Source organism: Lepisosteus platostomus, chromosome 20 (genome assembly GCF_059453375.1).
Source record: "Lepisosteus platostomus isolate fLepPlt1 chromosome 20, fLepPlt1.hap1, whole genome shotgun sequence".
NCBI classification, from domain to species: Eukaryota; Metazoa; Chordata; class Actinopteri; order Semionotiformes; family Lepisosteidae; genus Lepisosteus; species Lepisosteus platostomus.
In genome coordinates, this window is record NC_142630.1 from 4492961 (window position 1) to 4514399 (window position 21439).

The 21439-nt window shown below is 38.2% G+C and overlaps 1 long non-coding RNA gene across 2 annotated transcripts in view; it reads right to left on the minus strand.

Annotated features, from left to right (window-relative positions):
* Nucleotides 1-2152: 2152 nt before the first annotated feature.
* Nucleotides 2153-21439, minus strand: part of LOC148644303 (uncharacterized) — an 81429-nt gene continuing 62142 nt past the window's right edge. For both annotated transcript variants that reach the window (XR_015928681.1, XR_015928682.1), the window contains exons 3-4: nucleotides 3757-3796; nucleotides 2153-3115 (exon numbers count right to left, since the gene is read on the minus strand). This is a non-coding gene — a long non-coding RNA (uncharacterized LOC148644303). The remainder of the gene's footprint in view (nucleotides 3116-3756; nucleotides 3797-21439) is intronic.

The window sequence follows — 21439 nt, forward strand, 5'->3', positions numbered from 1 at the left end:
TTAATGAAAAATGCTCGGGCCACTTAGTCTTGTTTCTGGTGAACAATCCACAAATAAAATTAAACCAGGGACTCTAGGAAGAGACAAGTAAGATGCAAGCACTAGTATCTATGGCCTGCAAGAATTCTGTGAATTGATAAAAGCATTAACAGCCTGGTGAGTTTCAGAGTCACAAAGATCTGGAAAGGATCTTATACATTTAAAAGCAGATGATTTACACACATTACGCCTCTTTCATTTTAGATAAAAGCACACCAGCAGAGGGATTTTGTGCTGCTCAAATGAAAGCCAAGTGTGGATAAGGTAAATAAGGGTTTGCTACCAGATTCCAGGTTCTCCCATTCTCTCACTTTCATCATAACCTGAGAAAAGTACCTTCTAACCTCCTTGTCCTCTGCATGAGATGCAACATCAAAGACATTTTGTAAATTGTGATTATTGATTGTACATTAGCAGTTATTAATTCACTCTTAGTTGGTTGCAAGTTGCTTTGAGTCCTGCAGTAGCTGTCACACCCTCTGCAGCCAGAGGGCGCTCCCACTCTGTCCTGTCCCTAGTTCTTTCTGCTTTGCTGTCCTTCCGGTGTCTCTCTCTCTGGGGTTATATATTTCCGGGTCACTCATTCCCCTGCGCTCAGCATTGACGTTTGGATGTCCTGAGACCCGCCTAGCACCAGGTCGCCCCACATCCGCTACCTGAGGGCGTTGGTTTCTATACGACTCCTGAACTGCTGAGCCCGGGCTCACCCCTGTCCCGCCGCTACACATAGGGTCTTTCTCCGCTCTTAACCGCTCCACGGTTCGTCCCTTCTGACATCAATGACAGTAGTTCCACTCCCACTGTCTTTGTGTCTTGGCTATTTAAAGGTTTTTGTGGATTCCACCAAAGTAATGTTGTGTTGAAACAACCAGCGCCAAAGGTAAGCTTCATACAGTTTCTACAGTAGGTCGGAATTCAGGTTCAGTACTTTGCTAACCAGTACTTCAAGCCAATCATCAACTGATACAAATCAAAGATTATTCAAGACTTTGTGCTTTACTGTGATTCCTGCTTCAGCTCTGCACTCTGCGTGTTATTTTATTCTGAAAAAAGTCCTTTAGAACCTTCTTGAATTAAATACATACAGTAGTTCACAGAAACATTGTAGGCTTGCTCCTTAAAGTACTTCCAGTTCAGTACTGAGATGAACTAGCATGACCCCAGAAAGATGACTTATCCCCTGCTTATTCACTCTATTGCTGTCCTCAGTTCCTTTTCAGTTCCTAAATTGATCTAATTTAACACCTGGTCATTGCAGATACACACATAGAGAATTGTAAGCATTACATTATGACTCAAATTTGCAGCATATAAAGCAATACTTTTAAGTCGCCCTCAGAAGGAATAGTAGAGACCCACCAAAACAGTAAAATTAAAATTGTGCACTGTGACAATCTAAATTGCGAATCATCATTTTGTAAGCCTATCTTTTTTTTAATCATTTTCATATCTCGTGCAGAGTCATTTGGCCTCTATTGAAACTTTGAATGCAATTCAAAATACAATTGATGTACTATTTAGTCTATTGCACTCAGTAAACACTATATTTTCCTAATTACACAGCAGTGTAAAAACAAAGTCTTGTTCCATTATTATCAAGATCTAATGAAACGTCCTTCCTGGTTATATTGTTTAGGGGGTATCTGAGTGGTTAAATAGGAAAGTGGTACAGCTCAGCAAGCTGTGCTCCTCTTGGCAGCATTCTCAGCATAAGCAGAGCCTCTAGTGCTTTGGATTGTTTCGGAAACCAGACCTGTTTGAGGCATAAAATGTAACATTTCCATCTCCAGCAGTTCATCTCTGACCTGTAGATTAATTATTCTTATTGCAGTACCGGGACTGTTTGTTTTGGGTTCTTAATGCATTTCTTATTGCCTTACTTGTCTTTAAAATGTCTTTACTGTCTACTTTATTGCAGCTAAGGCAGAGCTAATATAAAGCTGTTATGCATTCAGATGCTTTGCAATAAACATTTCTTAAAACCAATTATTATCTATCTTTCAGTGTACAGGGAATGTGGGGAACTACTGTACATCAAATACCCGCTGTGAAAAAATGACACATGCTGTCTGGACTTGCCACAGTCAAAAACATAAAAAACAGAAACAAGGCATAAATGGGAGGATTTATTAAAGATTTAAACAAAGGCGCTATTTACAATGCAAACAGCAGTACCAAGGAAAGAAGGTGTTGGTTCTTTCTGTGAGTCATTTGCTGTAAAAAAGCATGAAGGCTAATCATGGAGCAAAAATAACTGAACGTGTCTTGCTTTGTGGGTTTGCTTTGTGCTGAAAATTTTATTGAAACAGAAGACAAAGTTTGTGATTTTGTAGAGAAACCGACCAAACCCCAACATTTTCTTCTTATTATTATTAAATATTTGATCTCAGAAAAATATACCATATACACAAATGGTTCTTTGTTACCACCCTTTACAGAAAGAAAAAAACATCCACTGTAAACGAGTAAAAAAAGACAGCTTGAGATGTTTATTCCAGTAAAACAAAGTTTAAACTCTGTTCTCCTAAGTAATAAGACACACTGTCAAAACCCTTACCACTCTTAAACTATTCTTTCATTTTGTTTATTGGCCTCCCTAGTTTTCAAAGCACTTGAGAACAATCATGCTCTTGCTTCAAAAATGGGAAAACCACCAAAAAAAAACTTCTTTTTCAATGGTCTTTTTGGGGAGAGATTTTGGCGACGCGTCATTCTCTAATCAATCAATCATTATCTCTGCTGGCTTTACTGGGGCCTGCATGCAGCACACAGTCTCTATTAGTCCACAATTACATGGTTTTGAAGGGTAGGGTGAAAGGATGCAGGGAAACTCATGAGGGGCACTGCAGGATGTTCTGACAGTCTTCTCGACACCTACGTTCCTGGGGCCTTTAAAATGTGTTTCCTAAGAGCACTTTGGGTTTATTATTCCTCACGTTTATACTCAGGTTCCCATTTCACTTGCTGTAGATCAAGCCTCACTCGATCACTGGGCCCATTCAAGTCAAGCTCGTTGTGTATTTGGTTTCGTCTGTGCCTTCACAGTGCCCCCTTCCTTTCAGAGTCTGCTGCAGCCCTGGGCAGTGGTGCACCAGAAAGACAGAAAATAAACGATTGTTGAGGCTCAGACAGCCAAGGGTTGTGGACAGTAACGAGAGCCGCTGGAGGTCCCAGAAGGATTCCCAGTTTCTACTCGTACCCAAACAAATTCTTTACCCCCTATTTTCTGCTGTAGGATTTTTTCCAAGAAACATCTCAGTTGGAGATGGTTAATGTAAACGGCATGGTAGGGGCAGGAATGTTCTTAGTAGGTTTCTGTCACATGTGTAAAGCAATGGAAGTCTAGATGTGTATCAGCATGTGTTATGTTTAAATGAGCAACAGCCGCACTAATAAGAGTTTAATTCAATTAAGGGGTGTGAGTGTGGTACTGGGGAGGAGATGTTGGCTGGCCATATTTTAAATCAAAATGACAGTGAATACTGTATTTTGCAATGATGCTAATATAATGCAGGACAAAACTATAGTATAGCAAGTTATACTATTTACTATTAATAATATAGTATATGCCGCAGGTACATTTTGATATAAGTTTCGTTTTTTAACCCATTAGTGTTTTTCTCCAGATTTTTTCTTGTGACAATTTAACCCAACCTAATTTATTCTAGCTTCAGAGCACTGCGTTTAAGGAAAAAGAATGGTTAAAGGTTGACTTACCTTAAGCATTCAGCCAGACTACAAAAACCATGCAGCAAGCCTGTAAGACAAAAGAACTCAAAGTGAAATTTTATTCCTTTGCACACCATACTCAATTTTCAAGCAAGATCTCTTTGCTATGAAAAATGTACATTTACAGGCAGAAGGTGCATACTGGACTGAAAAGATGTTCTAATTATATGGAAAGATCATAGTAGGTTTCAGTGGGTTCTAAGAATGGATTAAACTATCAAATTCCACAGTGTTGCCCTAAACATTTGTTAAGTAGAAAAGAAAGACATTTAAGTAACACTCATCAAGAGCTTTTGAACAAATGCTCACAGAACCCAAGGTCACCCTAGGACCTTAAAGACCCTGCACAGTGGCACCTCCTTTTATAAATCTCTGACGGGGCAGCAGCAAAAGATGACACAAGACCTGGATGTCCATGCTCCTGTCACAGGAGGCAGTTAATATACTCCTGTATGGAAGCACCCCTTGTGCCATCTTGAAAAGTTCATGAACCGTATAAACCAACCAAACCCAGAGTCCCAAAGATCATGGTCTGAGCACATGACCACTACAATCTAGAACCAACCTCATGCAGAAAAAAACGCAAGTATCACAAGACACCATGTGTTGTAAAAGTGTGGACAAATCACACCGCTAATTTGGTGTTGTTTCATCATCTCAAAACAAAGCTGTAGGAGACAATGAAATCCTGCAAGAGAAACATACTAAAATAAATTAACACAGTTCACACACTCAATACGGGCCCTGTGACCACACTGGCTTTGTTCTTAAGGTGTTTATTTTATGTTAGCTGCATTAAGAATACAGCCAAGTATTCCATTCCAATGTTTAGTGTGTTGTGCCCATTGTGCTGCACTGATTTTTGTTTGTCAATCTCACAACTTTACTTTGAATTAACACTCTACCCCCTGCTTCACCATACAGGAACTTCAGCATCTTCATTTTGCTAATGTTACTATGAAACAGAAAATTCTTTCACCTTCACCATGAAGAACGGAGACTGGACTGTGTATTTTCCCAAAATGAGGTATTGGTTATACAATAAGCTGTGAATTTTAGCCTCACACATTCTGCTAACCACAAGGTCCTGATAAGAAAAAGAATAACAACCGTTTTCACTCATTTACTGTACAAACAGAGAGTGATATTAAAAAGTTAATGAAAAACAGGGCTCGAAAAATGAAGTTTTCGCCTTTAGCTTTCATGTCCTTTCAATTTAAAAATTCTCTGCACACACTTCCGAATTCTTCCTTTAACATAAAAACCTGCTTTGAGTTTGTTTTAAAAGATTGTGCGTCTGAAATACTGTTCTTATTAAAAAAAGACATTCATCTTACTGTAAAAGGTCTTGATAATGGGAATAAACTTACTAATCGTGTTAGACTCACTGGATCTCAAAGAGAACGCAAAAGGAACAATCCCTGGAGGAAGCATTTAACAGAAGTCTGGTTCCCATGTTGAAAATTATTATATAAATTACATTTCCACCAGAAGGTGAGAGCAAAATACTGCTTGGATGTCATAAAACCAGCAACGGACAGCTTTGCCTACATCTGTCTTTTCTCGTTTTCCCTTTATTAACAATTGATGCAAATTCTGTTGTATTTGTCTCATTTTCAAGTGTGGAGCAGCTGTTCTAATACCATTCAACTGGAATATACAGTTCAGTGCATCAATGGATTTGGCGACTAAGAGCTTCACTCATTGCAATAAAGCTCAGGGCAGCAACAACACCTACACAAAAAAAGTAGGAATAGTTTCCTTCATGCTTTTTCGCATTAACAGAAATGAAACGCAAATGTCTCCTTTTCAACATCCGTATCGACACTGCAGTGAAGTTCACAAAGTTCAGGAAGAATAGATGACCATCCTTAAGCATCATCAAACCCACACCTATAGTTGTCAAATTCGGTTCCTGTTCACTGCTGATATCTGGAAGGGAAGCCTTCGAGGTTTAGTGACAACCTGAGGACAGAGCAGAGTTTGCTAGTCTAGTCAATAAGAGATGCTGGCATGGGGGCTCTGTCACTGAACATTTCATAGTTTGCATTTCCATTCGCTCACCAAAGACAGCCCATCAGTATCTTAAATCTGAAGCTGCACTTATAAAAAAAAACTTACTCTGTGCAAATTAAATTCCAGTATTTTAGCACTGTAAATTGTGAAAATGTCTTTATTTTGTTTTTTGCTTTTTGATGCATAAATCACTGAGCTTTGCTTCCATGTTTTAATATCACTTTTGCTAACATGGAAAAAACTGTTTGGCGTTAATGGTAAGAAAAAGGGTTTTTGAAACCATCTATTTCCACGGCATAGAAGATCAAAACACCATATTTAAAAATCAGTTTTTTTCCCATATTTCCATAAATAGATTGGCTAGCTATGACCACATAAACTAAGTATTTCTATAAATCAAAAAGAGGTCTAGTAAAAATGGCTGACACTGCTTTTTCTCACGTTAACCACAAATTTCCATTACATGCAATGAGATTTAACTCTCATGAAATATGGTCTCCCTGTTATGTTTCCATATATTCACAGTCAAAAAAGAACTCCTTTAGAGGAATCAAACATATATCTTTTGGTCAATAAAAAGCTAACGCCAGGAGCTGTACAGAAAGGCTCTGGTTGCCAGTGGAAAGTTTGTGAAATGCAGGATGAGAATGTGCATTGATTGCAATAGTGGGAGGCAAAATATGTAGGTAAACTTACTTTTGGAACAGGAGAAGAGCACTTGGATTCTACAAGCATTGCCTGCATCCCAATAATGTCATCCCATATATAAATCATAGCAATGTAGTGTAGCAAGCACTTTAAATCCACTGCCATGGAGCAACACTGTTCAGCTAATAGGTAAATTATCTTTAGTTACACTAGCCCATTAATTCAATGGTACAATTACAGTGTATACCCAAGAAAAAGCAATCTTGACATCTATGACATAATTTATAGTGACAGACAAATGATGATACCTGATTCTAATCTTCCATGCAGATGGAAACAGTTCTGTGAGTAGCACAATATTAATGCATGAATGCAGTGGGTTGATCATAATTCGTGCACTATAAAAATCAGTCAATATACTGACTAGAGTTCTGAGGCTTTTATTTTGCCTCTGTGTTTTACTGAACACAAATTAATTCCCTTTGACAGAATACATGTAGAAAATTCACTTTCTCATTTTAATAATGCTGAACCAGTTTTAATATTGATAGCTTGATTGATTACCTTCTTTCATTATAGAGAAAAAAGATATACATATAATAAGATACAGATAAAAGATATACTGTACATAGCTGTAGGTATAATCTGATTATACTGTATATCTTCCATCCAGGAATACTCTAATCACAAAAACCTATTTAGCAAGCTTTTTCATTTTCACTTTGTACTCAAAACTAAACTGTCCTATTTATTTTTTATTTTTAGAGTTCAGTATGAAATGAGAAACATTATAAACAGTACAGTATGTGTTAATATATATGGCATGGTGGATACTCAGCTTCTGAGTATGTCCCAAATCCCAGAGAAGGACGCTCCATGCTGTGGAGAGAAGTAACTATGAGGCCCATTTCTGGAGATTCCCTCTTACACTGAGAGGTTAGAATGGATGGAAATTCAGGTCCGCCAGTCTCGTTCACACAATGAATAAAAGCTGCTTTGCACCAGGCAAAGAAGAGAACTTCAAAGCATTCAGTCCACTTGCATTTTACAAGTGCTGTACCCCACAATAAACAGTTATTCTTTCAAACTTGCTTTCTTTTAAACTCACTGAACACATTATTGCAGCCATTGATCTTATTTAATTCAAAGTCATTCTAATGAAAAAAAGTGAGACGGATCTACTGGATGATAGTAAATACGCCACACAGTAAGTGCACCAATCTGCTCTGAGACATAGGAGGACACTGCTACAAAGAATACCTAAAGCTTCTCTTGTTCTACCATACCTTTATACTAGAGTTTTCCTACAAACATGTTGCACTACCAAATATACAGTATTACGAAAATGGCCAGCACTAAACTGTTTGCAAAGTAACATTTGCCTCCCATTACTGTAATCCCAATCCTGTCCGAAACATGGTGAATGTCCGGCCACACATTAACTTGAAGGCATACAGAGAAGAACCAGTGTTTTAAAGAGAAGCTTTTATTTGTCACCCTGCCAAACCACAAAAACCGATTCATTTTCGACAAATTTCAGGAGCTGGCTTGTTAGAAGCGGCCTTCTGGTACGAGCAAGAGGGAACGTGCCAGGTTTCCAGAACCTGAAGGCAAGTGAAGTGCGATACTGTTCCTGATGGATCAGTTAGAGCCTGATAAAGCTGCTCCCTGCAAAGGCAACAGCAAGCCCCACCTACTGAGCTGCAAAAAACACGCTGAGCATAGCTGCCAAGAAACATTATTCATTTCAAGCAATGTGTACAATGTCTTTTTTTCAATGCACCTATTATTATACAGTATACTGTACAGTATGTACCAAAAAAAGTAAAATAAATTAACAAATTAAGACCTTTACAGCTGACAAATTATAAAACAATATGGGTGGTACTCTCAAAATGTGAAACTTCAGGAAATTAAGAAATTACTGTAGATAGTATTTAACACCTCCGCCTAGTACCTTGGGATACAATAAAAAAAAATATCAGAGAAAGCTTTACATTTCAAGGAATACATTATGCATACTGTATTTAACAGGTTGTTAATAAATATATTATAACGTATTAATAAGGCAGGGACAGGGAGGTTTTTAAATTCATCCCAAAACACTTTTTTTGCCGGTTTGACTCACTTTAACCCCCAACGGAAAGCAGCAGCCCCACCAGCCTGACTCGCAGCAGTCATTCAGCACCAGCAGGCCCTGCTGCACAGCATTGAGTTGATAAGAGTTCAGCGCATTTACACACCTATTCTCATTAACCTTCTTGTAATAACAAAGTAGGGCCATGGTTTTACATCCCATCCAAAAGTTAGATCACTACTTTGGATATTCAGATCCAGAAGTATATGCACCAGATTCTAACAATCTTTTGTAATGTTTTATTACTTCAGAATTGCTTTATAAGTGATCTAGGAAATGTACAGTATACAGTGCCTTGCGAAAGTATTCGGCCCCCTTGAACTTTTCAACCTTTTGCCACATTTCAGGCTTCAAACATAAAGATATAAATTTTTTATTTTATGTGAAGAATCACCAACAAGTGGGACACAATTGTGAAGTGGAACGAAATCTATTGGATTTTTGAAACTTTTTTAACTAATAAAAAAATGAAAAGTGGGGCGTGCAAAATTATTCGGCCCCCTTGCGTTAATACTTTGTAGAGCCACCTTTTGCTGCGATTACAGCTGCAAGTCGCTTGGGGTACGTCTCTATCAGTTTTGCACATCGAGAGACTGAAATTCTTGCCCATTCTTCCTTGTAAAACAGCTCGAGCTCAGTGAGGTTGGATGGAGAGCGTTTGTGAACAGCAGTTTTCAGCTCTTTCCACAGATTCTCGATTGGATTCAGGTCTGGACTTTGACTTGGCCATACAAACACCTGGATACGTTTATTTGTGAACCATTCCTTTGTAGATTTTGCTGTATGTTTGGGATCATTGTCTTGTTGGACGATAAATCTCCGTCCCAGTTTCAGGTCTTTTGCAGACTCCAACAGGTTTTCATCCAGAATGGTCCTGTATTTGGCTGCATCCATCTTCCCCTCAATTTTAACCATCTTCCCTGTCCCTGCTGAAGAAAAGCAGGCCCAAACCATGATGCTGCCACCACCATGTTTGACAGTGGGGATGGTGTGTTGAGGGTGATGAGCTGTGTTGCTTTTACGCCAAACATATCGTTTTGCATTGTGGCCAAAAAGTTCGATTTTGGTTTCATCTGACCAGAGCACCTTCTTCCACATGTTTGGGGTGTCTCCCAGGTGGCTTGTGGCAAACTTTAGACGAGACTTTTTATGGATATCTTTGAGAAATGGCTTTCTTCTTGCCACTCTTCCATAAAGGCCAGATTTGTGCAGTGTAAGACTGATTGTTGTCCTATGGACAGACTCTCCCACCTCAGCTGTAGTTCTCTGCAGTTCATCCAGAGTGATCATGGGCCTCTTGGCTGCATCTCTGATCAGTCTTCTCCTTGTCTGAGCTGAAAGTTTAGAGGGACGGCCAGGTCTTGGTAGATTTGCAGTGGTCTGATACTCCTTCCATTTCAAGATGATCGCTTGCACAGTGCTCCTTGGGATGTTTGAAGCTTGGGAAATCTTTTTGTATCCAAATCCGGCTTTAAACTTCTCCACAACAGTATTACGGACCTGCCTGGTGTGTTCCTTGGTCTTCATGATGCTCTCTGCGCTTTCAACAGAACCTTGAGACTATCACAGAGCAGGTGCATTTATACAGAGACTTGATTACACACAGGTGGATTCTATTTATCACCATCAGTCATTTAGGACAACATTGGATCATTCAGAGATCCTCGCTGAACTTCTGGAGTGAGTTTGCTGCACTGAAAGTAAAGGGGCCGAATAATTTTGCACGCCCCACTTTTCATTTTTTTATTAGTTAAAAAAGTTTCAAAAATCCAATAGATTTCGTTCCACTTCACAATTGTGTCCCACTTGTTGGTGATTCTTCACATAAAATAAAAAATTTATATCTTTATGTTTGAAGCCTGAAATGTGGCAAAAGGTTGAAAAGTTCAAGGGGGCCGAATACTTTCGCAAGGCACTGTATACTGTATACAGCATTTTAATACAAAGTGTCACCCAGTGTCATCAGCGGAGACATTTTTAAACTTTCTTAAAAAGTTTTATTGTACATCCACCCAATTTGGAATCGCTAATTGTTTGTTTATGGCACCTAATGGGAAACAATGAGACATCAGGTCATTCTCATCTGGCACAGCCAGTCACTGACATGGCACTAGCTCATGCTGCACTTGAGAGCAGAGACTGCGCCCATTGTAAAGTAACTGTTCATCTATGTGGTTTTTGCAAGTTCTCCCTGTGTTTGAATGGATTTTCACCACGGACTCTGGCTTCTTAATTAACACAATGAACTAGATGACATTCATTCATTTCAGGTTTTTATAATGTTCTGACAGTATACATGCACATACTGTATATAGTACAGTATGTATAAGTATGCAGTGTTTATTTGCATGTATAGTATCTAATATACTACAATAGCTGGAGTGTGTAAATGCCTACAGTGTGTACAGTTTGAAGTACTGTATATGTTTATACGGTAAAAGAAGTGATGATGAGCATGATATGAATTTCCAAGATGGTTGCTTTGTTCTTGAGATTCACAAACTGTGACACAATCTTTTGTGACACTTTCTTCACACATACTGTACAGTGAGCGTTCTTAAAGTTTAGTTTTCAACAGCTATGGTGCTGCACATCTGATTGCTTTCTGTACAGAAAATCCTCTCTGGATACCTTCCTTGAAATGATCCAGACTCCTGGTGAAACCAGACTCCAAGGCTGGCTTTCGGTATTATCCTGGCACATGTTACAGAAGGAATGGAAAGTACTGTACCCAGTGGATCCCTCACAGTCCCCCCTTTCCCAGCTATCCTTTAATTGCAGGATTGCTTTGGGGTAAAGCTAGGCCACCCCAGTTCTACTTTGCTGCTACCTTCTCCACCATTTTCCACAAGCACAGAACACAGTATGAGACAAATGAGCCCTGATCTTTTTTCATTTTCAGCGGGTTAACATTGTACCTTCCAGTTTAAGTTAAAGTGTTCAGTACATCCAAATACACCCCATGCAGGAGAAAGGGAAGTACTCCATTTGGCAAAATCAGTCTCCTCAGCCCCTGGTTTATACTGGTAATTAAAAATTAGAGTAAATGGAAATTTAGTGAAAATGAACAAATGTGTTTTTTATGAAAATGTAGGTAATATTTCAAGCTGCCCAGAACAACCGTATAGGTAAAGATTGCTTCATTGTATTATATCTACAACAGAGCTGTTGGCCAAGCACCTTAAAAATAAACAAGTCTCTCATTACATTCTCTTCTGGAATTTCTCTCGACTGAGCGACTACTAGAATCAGAAAGAATCATTTTTAAAAGAATAGACAGCAGCTATAAAAGACCCAAAATCTCTCACATTAAATTTGATTTCAGTTCCATTGATCTGGGATCAAATCATACCCAGTAATCATGACTTACTGATCATAGTAGGAATTATGAAAAAAACATACTGTAAACCCATTATGGCAAAGTTCAAAATATCAAGTGAACGGAACTGAGTTTAGCTAGCCTACCAACTGAGCAACTGATGGGATATTCACTATGACTAATACAATTCCAAGAAGTAATCATTTTGGATCTACAGTTTTCTTTAAAGCCATTTACATTGATTCACGCAAATCCAGCAGAATTCAATATTCCATCTGTTTGTGGCTTTCATGTGCTACCATTGATGCAGATGTTTTCTCATCTGTGTCTTTTCCACACTAAACAGTTATACAGATATTGGCTCTTTAGTTCCAGACCAAAATCTGAAACCGCCGATCTCTCAAAGGAGCGTCCTTCTAGAAAGAGGGTTAGGAATGTATCCAATTTATTTCTTTTTTTTCCAAATCTGTCTCATGCTGGGTTTAATAATAATTTCTAGCATGGTTCTGAGAGATGAAATAAAAAAAAAATGTTATAAAAATAAATGTGATTTGTGCTATTGTTGAAAAAGAGTGAAAGGAATGTTTTTTCAAAGCTCTGCAGCACATTGTGGAGAACATCCCTTCCTTAATGATGGTCTCATCATTTCAGTCTTCGACAGAATTGATGTCAGAAAGGTACAGTACAAGGTGGAGAAATCCAGTTGAGCCCGTATGGCATGCCTGCACAAAATTGTGCCTCATTTGATTACCTACTTAAGAGAAATGTAGAATGATTCATAAAAATGTGTCAAGAAAGTGTGCCGGCTGCTCCTAACCCAGCCACTAAGTAATTACCTGCGGGGTTTTAGTGTAGATAAACAATGAACACTTTTGAATCTACTGTTATTATGAAGCCTTTCAGGCACGAGGAAAACGGTACAGTCCAACACAAAAAATGACATCTCATGAGCAGTCTAATCCTTTCTTTTGAAATAAAATGTAACCCACTGAAACGGGTTGACACAACCCCCCTTAAATCAAAAAGAAATCTGAAAGCTGAGTGAATGTGAAGAGAGCAACATCCCAGTTGCGAAACTAGAAAGTGATTTCTTGGGGTTTTACTTGATCGCCTGAACACTACTGTAAATAAAACATTGGTGAAAGCAAAAGTTGAAATGACTTTGAAGTAGTTTATTTTAGGGAGGGGGGCACTCCTCGTAAATTAAGTCGTACAGTAAATTGTGGCATGCTCTACCTAAGCGTGTAGAAAAACAATTGAATGAAGCTGTCTTTTTTAGGATTAGATTTAACTAGAATTTACTGAGATTTGTAGTACGTTAAGAACAACAAAACAAAGGTTGCAAATAATACATGATGGGCAACATGCTTACTCTAGTGCTGCTGTCACACAGATTTAGTCCTGGGTTTGATTCTGGGGCGGGATACCATGTGTCTGGAGTTGGCAAGTTTCATTTATTTATTTATGTTGATTTTCTCCAGGTGCTCAGGTTTCCTCACACTGTCCAAAGATGTGGTCTAGAGGCCAATATTAAATTTACTTTCAAGAAATAACATGCAACATCAAGCTGAAAACTCCCATGAGCATTGCCACACTACCCTAGAGGTGAAATATCCTATGATTCCAAAACATTAGTTCTGGTTGACATGGCGTAAATATAAAAAGCATTATTATGGCAGTACTGTGGCGTGTTTTGATTTTATTAAACACATTTATGTTTTTTTTTATTCTCGTGATTAAGCTTCCTTCATCACAGAATCATTCCTGTTGGCAAAGTAAGAGCAGAGACCCTTGAGCTCACTACCTGCCAATAACTTTTCCAACTGAGCAGTCAGTCACGCAGAGAGCCAGCCCAGCTGAAGGCAAGGGCTGTTTTCCTCCTCGCTGCCCCATTAATCTTCTCATCACTCATGGGAGCACCTTGCTAACTCCTGGGTGAAGTCAGTTAATATTTCTCCCTGTTCATCAGTGGGTCTGGCTGGACCTGCAATCGCTTGCTGAGCTGTAACCACTGTAGATACAGTAGATTAGTTTATCCCTCTTACCAGGCAGAGATGCATTCAAGTCTCTTTGCTCTGAAAGAAGATTTCTTTTTGTCCTTATATTGACCACATTAAGGCCTCTCAGTGGGTGCAAATGTCTAATGATTTGAGCAGCAACAGATCTGAATGCCTTCAGGTTTCTATATTTTACTGAAATCTTGCAGATGAAAAGGGAATGGATCTCTGTAGACTTGTGAGCTATTGTAACAATCACCTGTAGAGCCCGAGAGATTAGAAAGTGAAATCTCATTATAAAAAATATTTTAATTATACATTCAATTCTAATACATCTGACAATATGAAAAAAATGTTATATGATCACAAAACAAGCTTTTACCTACAGTATGCTTCATAATGTGGGACATTTTCTTACAGATAGTATTCAGTCCCTGAAATATATATGGTTACTAAAAATACTGCATGTAATCATGTGTTCAACACCTTTTCTTCAGTTTTGGTTTTCTCCATTTACAGTTTAAATTATTTTTTAGACACTACCTTCTAGGATTGCACAATTGTGCATATCAGATACCTCCTTACAGAAGTATGAGGGAAGAAATAAAAAGTGGGATATTTTTCATGGATTAAACCGTAACAGTAAACTGCAGTTTTTGAGAACAGTGCTCACGTTTGTCGTACTTTTTTTCAGGCAAAAAGCATGTTAAAATGTTTGCCACAGAGCTAAACAGAATTGAACATCTAAACTCAAAAAGGACTAAGCATACTGTATATCTGGTTGCATTTTGGTTATCGCACAACACTGATTGTTCTTTGCACCTCAGTTTTCCCTCAGCGGAACGTTTCTGATGATCAACTCCAGTATGGGACTGGACTTTTATTACCTTGAGCTGGAAGGACATGTTGTGCTCAGGCGCCATTCTCACATTCTGTCCCAAGTACAGGATTCAGGGACTTAGACTTGCCAGAAATAGCTGCCAGTGTTTGGACAAGTGAATCACAATGCCCCCTCAGGTCCTTATATGCAAAGTAATCAAAACTGCCTTTTCATGTGTAACTTACAAGTTACAACCTACATTGGGAAACAAATGTACTCTGCTTGGAAGTGATTTAATACAGTGCCTTTTGGACCAGTTAATGAGAGTTGCTCCCAAAATCAATACCTGCTTTGCACTGCCTCATTAGGCTTCGACATATGTGATATCAAAAAGTCTTTTATCTGGAGCCCTTAAGATGATACATATCGTTCCAGTTGCTTAATCTTTGCCAGCGCTATTGGCAACTAATAAGGGAGGTTTTATTGAGTCTAATCCAATTTGTAAACACCTCCCACTAACAGTTATTAAATACTGAAACAGCCTCATATACATGACAAGAAGCAGTTGCTACTCTGCCAAAAGAGATTTCACTGTCCTCTCAATTGCATTTAACTTCCTTTGGTAAAGACCTGTCTTTTTGTAGTGTGGGGCTTAAAATCATCAGTAGCTAGGAAAGACATAACAATGCAGCTGGTGACAATTTTTATAGAAACCTTATCCGAAAACCTGAAAAATGTCATTGTGGTAATCCAAGGATTTATAGCTGTCTTTTCGTATCGTTGCAATTTTTTTTTTTCAATCAGACCAGCAAAACACAAAGACGATTTAAGATGTGACATTTGGCGCTTGCAGTACATAAGCTTCGATTGCTTAGAAAGAAAGCAACATGTCATGTTTTACATTTTTTAGATATGAGGCATGTGCCAGGTGATTTTTGGATTACTCCATTGTAAGGGAAAGGCTGCCAACTATGATGAATAACATGAAGAAATACAATAAAAATATATAATTATGCATTTAAAGCTTCAGTAACATTTTTCCTAGTGTGGTTTCCTAACATTGATTCTAAATTCCATCTCAAGCGCATCTTACAAAAACACAGGTCCACTGAAAGTAGGCAAACTGCCTTCCTTGATGAATGCGTACACACTGGAATTGTCTTGATGAACCTTCCCCAATTTCTCACCCGAGCACCCTCCACAGTCTCCAGACTGGCATCAGGCATTCTGCGTTGTCAGCTGTTGAACTGGAATCAAAGCTGCTCTGCTAGCCTGCGATGTCATTTGAAGGTGCAGAATGGTGTGACATAAGGGAATTCAGAAAAAAACAAAACATTTTAATCTAGCCACTTCCAGAACTGTGCTAAAGAATGATAGTCAGGGAGTTTCAAAAACAAAATCCAATCTTGTTTTTATGAGCTTGCATCTGAATATACTTATTGTTTCATTTTCAAATGTTCACCTTTCTATTTATAAGTTAATAGTTGTTTGCAACTACTTTCAGTCTAGGAATCAGCCCGTTTCTGATTCGATCCAAACAATCCAAATCTACTTCTCAGTCTCAAATTCTAATACCAATTCTTAATTCCAGTATTAAACCTCTGGTGAACAGAATGCTGAATTTGTTTTCACTTAAAATGAGCCATTGAATCTTAATACATATACTAAATATCTTAGTCGCTGTTGTAAGGAATACTAAAAAAAAACTAGATTAAAACTTTACTGCATCCCTTGAGGAGGCTAGTTGTCACCATACAATCCATTACAATAACTAGCTATCAGCTAATGGGAGATCACGGCCCAAAGTTGGGGATAATTGAACTTTGCACCAGCTCCACTGAAAGACAGTAGAGTATTACTCTACGCCTAACACCTGTGGAGGTTATACGCTATAAAGTCTCCACAGTTTCACCTCTTTCCTGTTCCCATATGGTTAAGTGCTGAGCTACCTGTCTTTGTTTCGCATCTAAATATCATCCTGAAAGCTGGATCATCCTCTTCCCTTTGTGTGCTTCAGCATTTTTTCCCCAGACTAGGTGAATTTAGAACACATCATGACTGGTGATTGTAAATTTTATTATAAAAAAAACATTCAACCAGCTACCCATCTAAAGTCAATTCCCTTCATGGCATTCAAAGCAAATCAGTGCTTTGAAACGTAGAGTGAAGCTCCTGGGAATCTGCTCGTTTATTTTTGTGCTCTGGAACTCCGCTGTTAGTAAAGAGCTTCATCCTGTATCTGGGCTTCCAGGTCTGGATGCTCATGACCCCCTGTGACTGCAAGTTTTCTAAAGGAGATCTCGGCTATTTAATTGAACCCCAAATTTAAAAAATAATGTACTTATTAGACATTTATTTTAGTTCTACAACTCTGCAAATTACAAATACTTATAAGAAAGGAACATTTTAGGAACAGAAAACACTTAAAAGGGATTTGTAAACCTTTATAAAATATATTAAAATGCATTGTTGGTGCAATTAAGTACACTGGAGGCTGGCTGGAATGAAAAGCAGTAGATACTAGGTCATGAAGTCCAAAATCAGCATCTTATAACTGAAACACACCCAATGGAAGGATGCAATGCAGATTAATGCCAGCTCTGGATTTAACTGAGCTCTCCCAAATTCGTTTCAACTATCCAAAACAGGATATGAAAGTAGTCCGTGTAAAATAAAGCATGTTTAATTTATGACACCAGTGTACATATTGTCTGCTTTTGTCAGAAGTATTTCAGCTAAGAAATTCTGTTCAATAATATCATTATATACAGTGGGAATTTCTACCATTAGAGTTTTCTTTGTTTGGTTTCACAGCTACACGAACTCCCCTAACTGCACAATCTGCTCCTTATTAACCTCCAAGGGACCTTTAATGATTGTGGTCATTCGCACAGCAGGCTGCACTGTAATATATTGTCTGCCCACCAGAAAACAAGCGTGGGAGCAGCAGACAATTACAGCAAGGCAATTAAAACCAGGGGAGACACATTCTAGTGAAAAGAGAAAAAGGGATGCTCTACATATTTAATCTTTTTCTTCAAAAAGACATGTAGAGTGGATTGTTTCTGTTAATTGGGCTTTACCTAAGGCATATAATCTCATAATAGTCTCATAATTTTAATTTAACCTTACAAAAAACACTAACATGCAATTCAGGTATACCACCCACATCAAAACAACAAGACACAGAGCTTTAAGAACTGAAGTATTTTGTCGTTCTCTGTAACTTCAGAATTTTAACAAGATTTGCAGGGTGAATCAGAGCTGACTCTGAAAGGTAATTGCACCTTTCCTTTGCTTTTTAGTAAAGGCCGATCCAGATGTCCTAAAAGATGGCATCTGTTTAGAGGGTTGTAAACCTGTCACAAGGGAATCAGAAGTATGGGTGAGGTACTAAACAAATTAATTTTTTAATGCTATAAAAACTTTTGCAGTGGTAATTTCTCTTTACAGCTAAGTCCTCGACAAATAATTAAGTATTAGAATTAGAATTCATTCTGGGCGCTTCAGTAATAAGTCTCAAAATGGAGTTGAGTTTATGCGAATAGGGTTTATTGAATATGAAAATGACAGATTCTAAAGGTGCTGGCAAATGTGTCACTTTGCTGCCAACTTTGGAAAGGCAACATGGGGAAGACACTGCCCTCTAACCATGGCAACTGTAAATTGCAGCAAGAAGTAAAAAGTAAGGAAACTCAAACAACAGCACCTCTATCAGAGGAAGAGATAAGAAAAAGTATTTTGTATATGCATTGCCCTCTTCCAATTCCATGAAAACACATCAGTCACAGTTATTGAGTTACTGGATGATCTGAAACACGACCTAGTGTGTCTCCTGCCCAGAAAAGCCATGCCCCCTTTCATTTGTAACCGTTTCTGTGTTCTCCATATTGTCCATTCTCTACGTTCTTGCTCCCAATTGTTTTCCACATACGGTATGTTATCGTGTGCCATGAGAAACGTACTCATGTGCTTATGTTTTTACTGAGACAAACACACCAATTCCTATTTCCCCATCAAATAACGTTTGACCTACAGTACAAGCTTTAAATATTGTTTTGGGCTTTTGTAGTTCCCCTAAAATATTTGGAGCAACACACCACACAGTTGTACCACCAGCACCTCTAGGTCTAGGTGAACAGGTATACACTAGTAGGATTCTATTCATTCTGTGATTCTGTTCTATGAATGTACAGGTAGTATGAGATTATCATACTGTAACTACAAATGTTGTAGTCAGGTACCTTAGGTTAGCTGCATTTTTACCCAGGTTACTGTGGTAACGGACATGTGGAATTTCCAACTCCATTTTCCAATACCCCAGAACACTTCTGTTTCTGCTCAACAGCACACAGGCAAGGTAACAAGTCACCTACCTCAGTTTATTTGGAGACATGACACAAGGCTGATTGCATTAGGTGTCACAACACCTAACAATTGAAATTAGATATAATGGCTCTTCATATTACCAGTGTTTCTTAGTACTGTGACACGGTATTTACATTTTACAAACTGTCACAACCCAACGGCAAATCACTAAAGTTTGCATCTCCTTTCCTAGTACAACTGTGGCCTGAGTGTCTTGTGATTTTGTCTCTGAACACCTCGCAGATACAGGCCAGTGGGAACCAACAGATGTCATGTTGTATTTTCTCAAAGCTGGGAAAAAAACAAGCTGACTTCCTGAACTCAGCTCAAATCAGCCAAGAAAAACAAGATTTTATTAATTTCTATTGAGAGTTAATCTTGATTTTTGAAGAAAACAAACCCCCAAACCACGTGATCTTTTCCTAAGGCCAAAATCAATACAGTTTGTCATAGCTGTGCAAATAAAATTATAAAACAAAACCTTTTTTAGGAAAACAATAATAAAAATGCAGCAATTTCCCTGTAATAATCCCTAACACCTGCATGTGTGACTAAATGGAGCTTGGTTTAATATGTTCTTCATTTTTGTGATGCATAAGAGCCAATTCACAGATACACACAGCATTACAAGCTTAGCTTATGAGGCTGTGAAAATCACTTCAACAAGTTTTCGCATCAATCTACAGTACGACTACAGTGAGACCATCAGTACTTGTAGTATTTCATGGAGGAAACCGAAAGCCTACATTTAGAGCCACAGAAATAACCATATTTTTTGTGGTAACTATCTGCAAATAAACTGTATATTCTGGTCCATGAATGATCATAAACCACACTTTAAGCAGCAGTCCTGATGCCCACCACAGTGATAATTTCTACCATTTCTCACACCTCTCCTACTAAATATTGCTTTTTCTAAGATGGCTAAAGGGGATCGACAATTGCCATAGATTGCATGTACATTAATAATATATTATTGACATATTGAAATAAGAGACTTATGTGGAGCTGTCGTTGGTTAAACCGCCTGATAAGAATGGACAAATGATATTGTGGAAGAATGCTAAAAAACATTGTGCTTCTGTACTATGTTTGCATCATATATAAACCCAAGTTTTCCTTCCCTTAACTCTTCACAGGCTTATCTGTTTCCTTGTTGTTCTTGGGACTGCAAGAAACACAAGTAGTTATACAAAGCCAAATGCGTGAAACTCTGAATAAAAACATCATACAGATTCCAAGTCTTAAAATGCAAGCTGTAGTCGTACTGTACATTAACAGTTCCACAACCTGAACGCAAGTAAAACAGACGACTCAAATAAACAAGCAGTGCAGCAGGAAAGGGTGCTATTATAATATCATGCTATGATACGACAACTTGTAATCCATTGAATCAGCATGCTTTGAGCACATGGTCACTTTACTGATAACATCTCCAGAGCATCTTTTCGTAAAGACCAGAAGATGACATGAGGGCTTGAGCCTTTTTTTGAAATCCTGAAAGGTTTCACTACCAAGTCAATGCAGGGGATATCAAGATCAGCAGCAGCTTGAAAACCTGGGGGCACAAGTAGAATTCATTCACAAGCAAAATGGGAAATATATCTTTAAGCAGTTCTTTATGGGAGTCAGGTACTAGTTCTGTAGGTACAGTAGGTGATTGAAGAGAACTTTGTGGGATAAATTAATTGTTAGATTATTAGGCTACTAACAACAAGGATGAGCCTATTGGCCTACTCTTGTTTGTAACCTTTTGTATGTTCAGGTAGTTTGTACTGTACAAGCACAGAGATGCCCTCTCATGCTTTATTCAACAGCAGCCTCCTTCGTTATTCACCAGCTTTCCCACTTTTATGGTTTCTGTGTCAGCCTCATATTTTATTAGCTCTGCTACCCCAAGCACTCAGGATGAATAGCATTTGTGCTCTACAGACACTATAAGCAATGTAAAGATCAATTTAAAGAAATCTTTCAAAAGTCCAGTTTAAGCCAGAATCTTAGAAAAAGCTCAAAGCTCTTTAATCTAGTCCAAAATGTAAACAACTGTTTCGAGTAACTTAGAAGAGTACTTCAAATATGCATTGCTTTATTATGGTTCCCAGTTATAATGTTATAATATCACACAACTCTCCTTGTTTATTTTCTAATTCAGTTTCCTTATAATTCCTTAAATAAATTCAGTAAGCATATTTCTGTAATTTATGCTGTGCGGGTTTAGATTCCAAACATCCAAAATGGTTTTAATAAAGTCTTAGTTTTATAAGCTCCTTAATTTGTACAAAGCCATATAACATACTCAACAAAGATGGAATAAAGGATGATGCAGACATGTAAAATGTTTTGGCGTTTATTTATCAGCTCTGTAT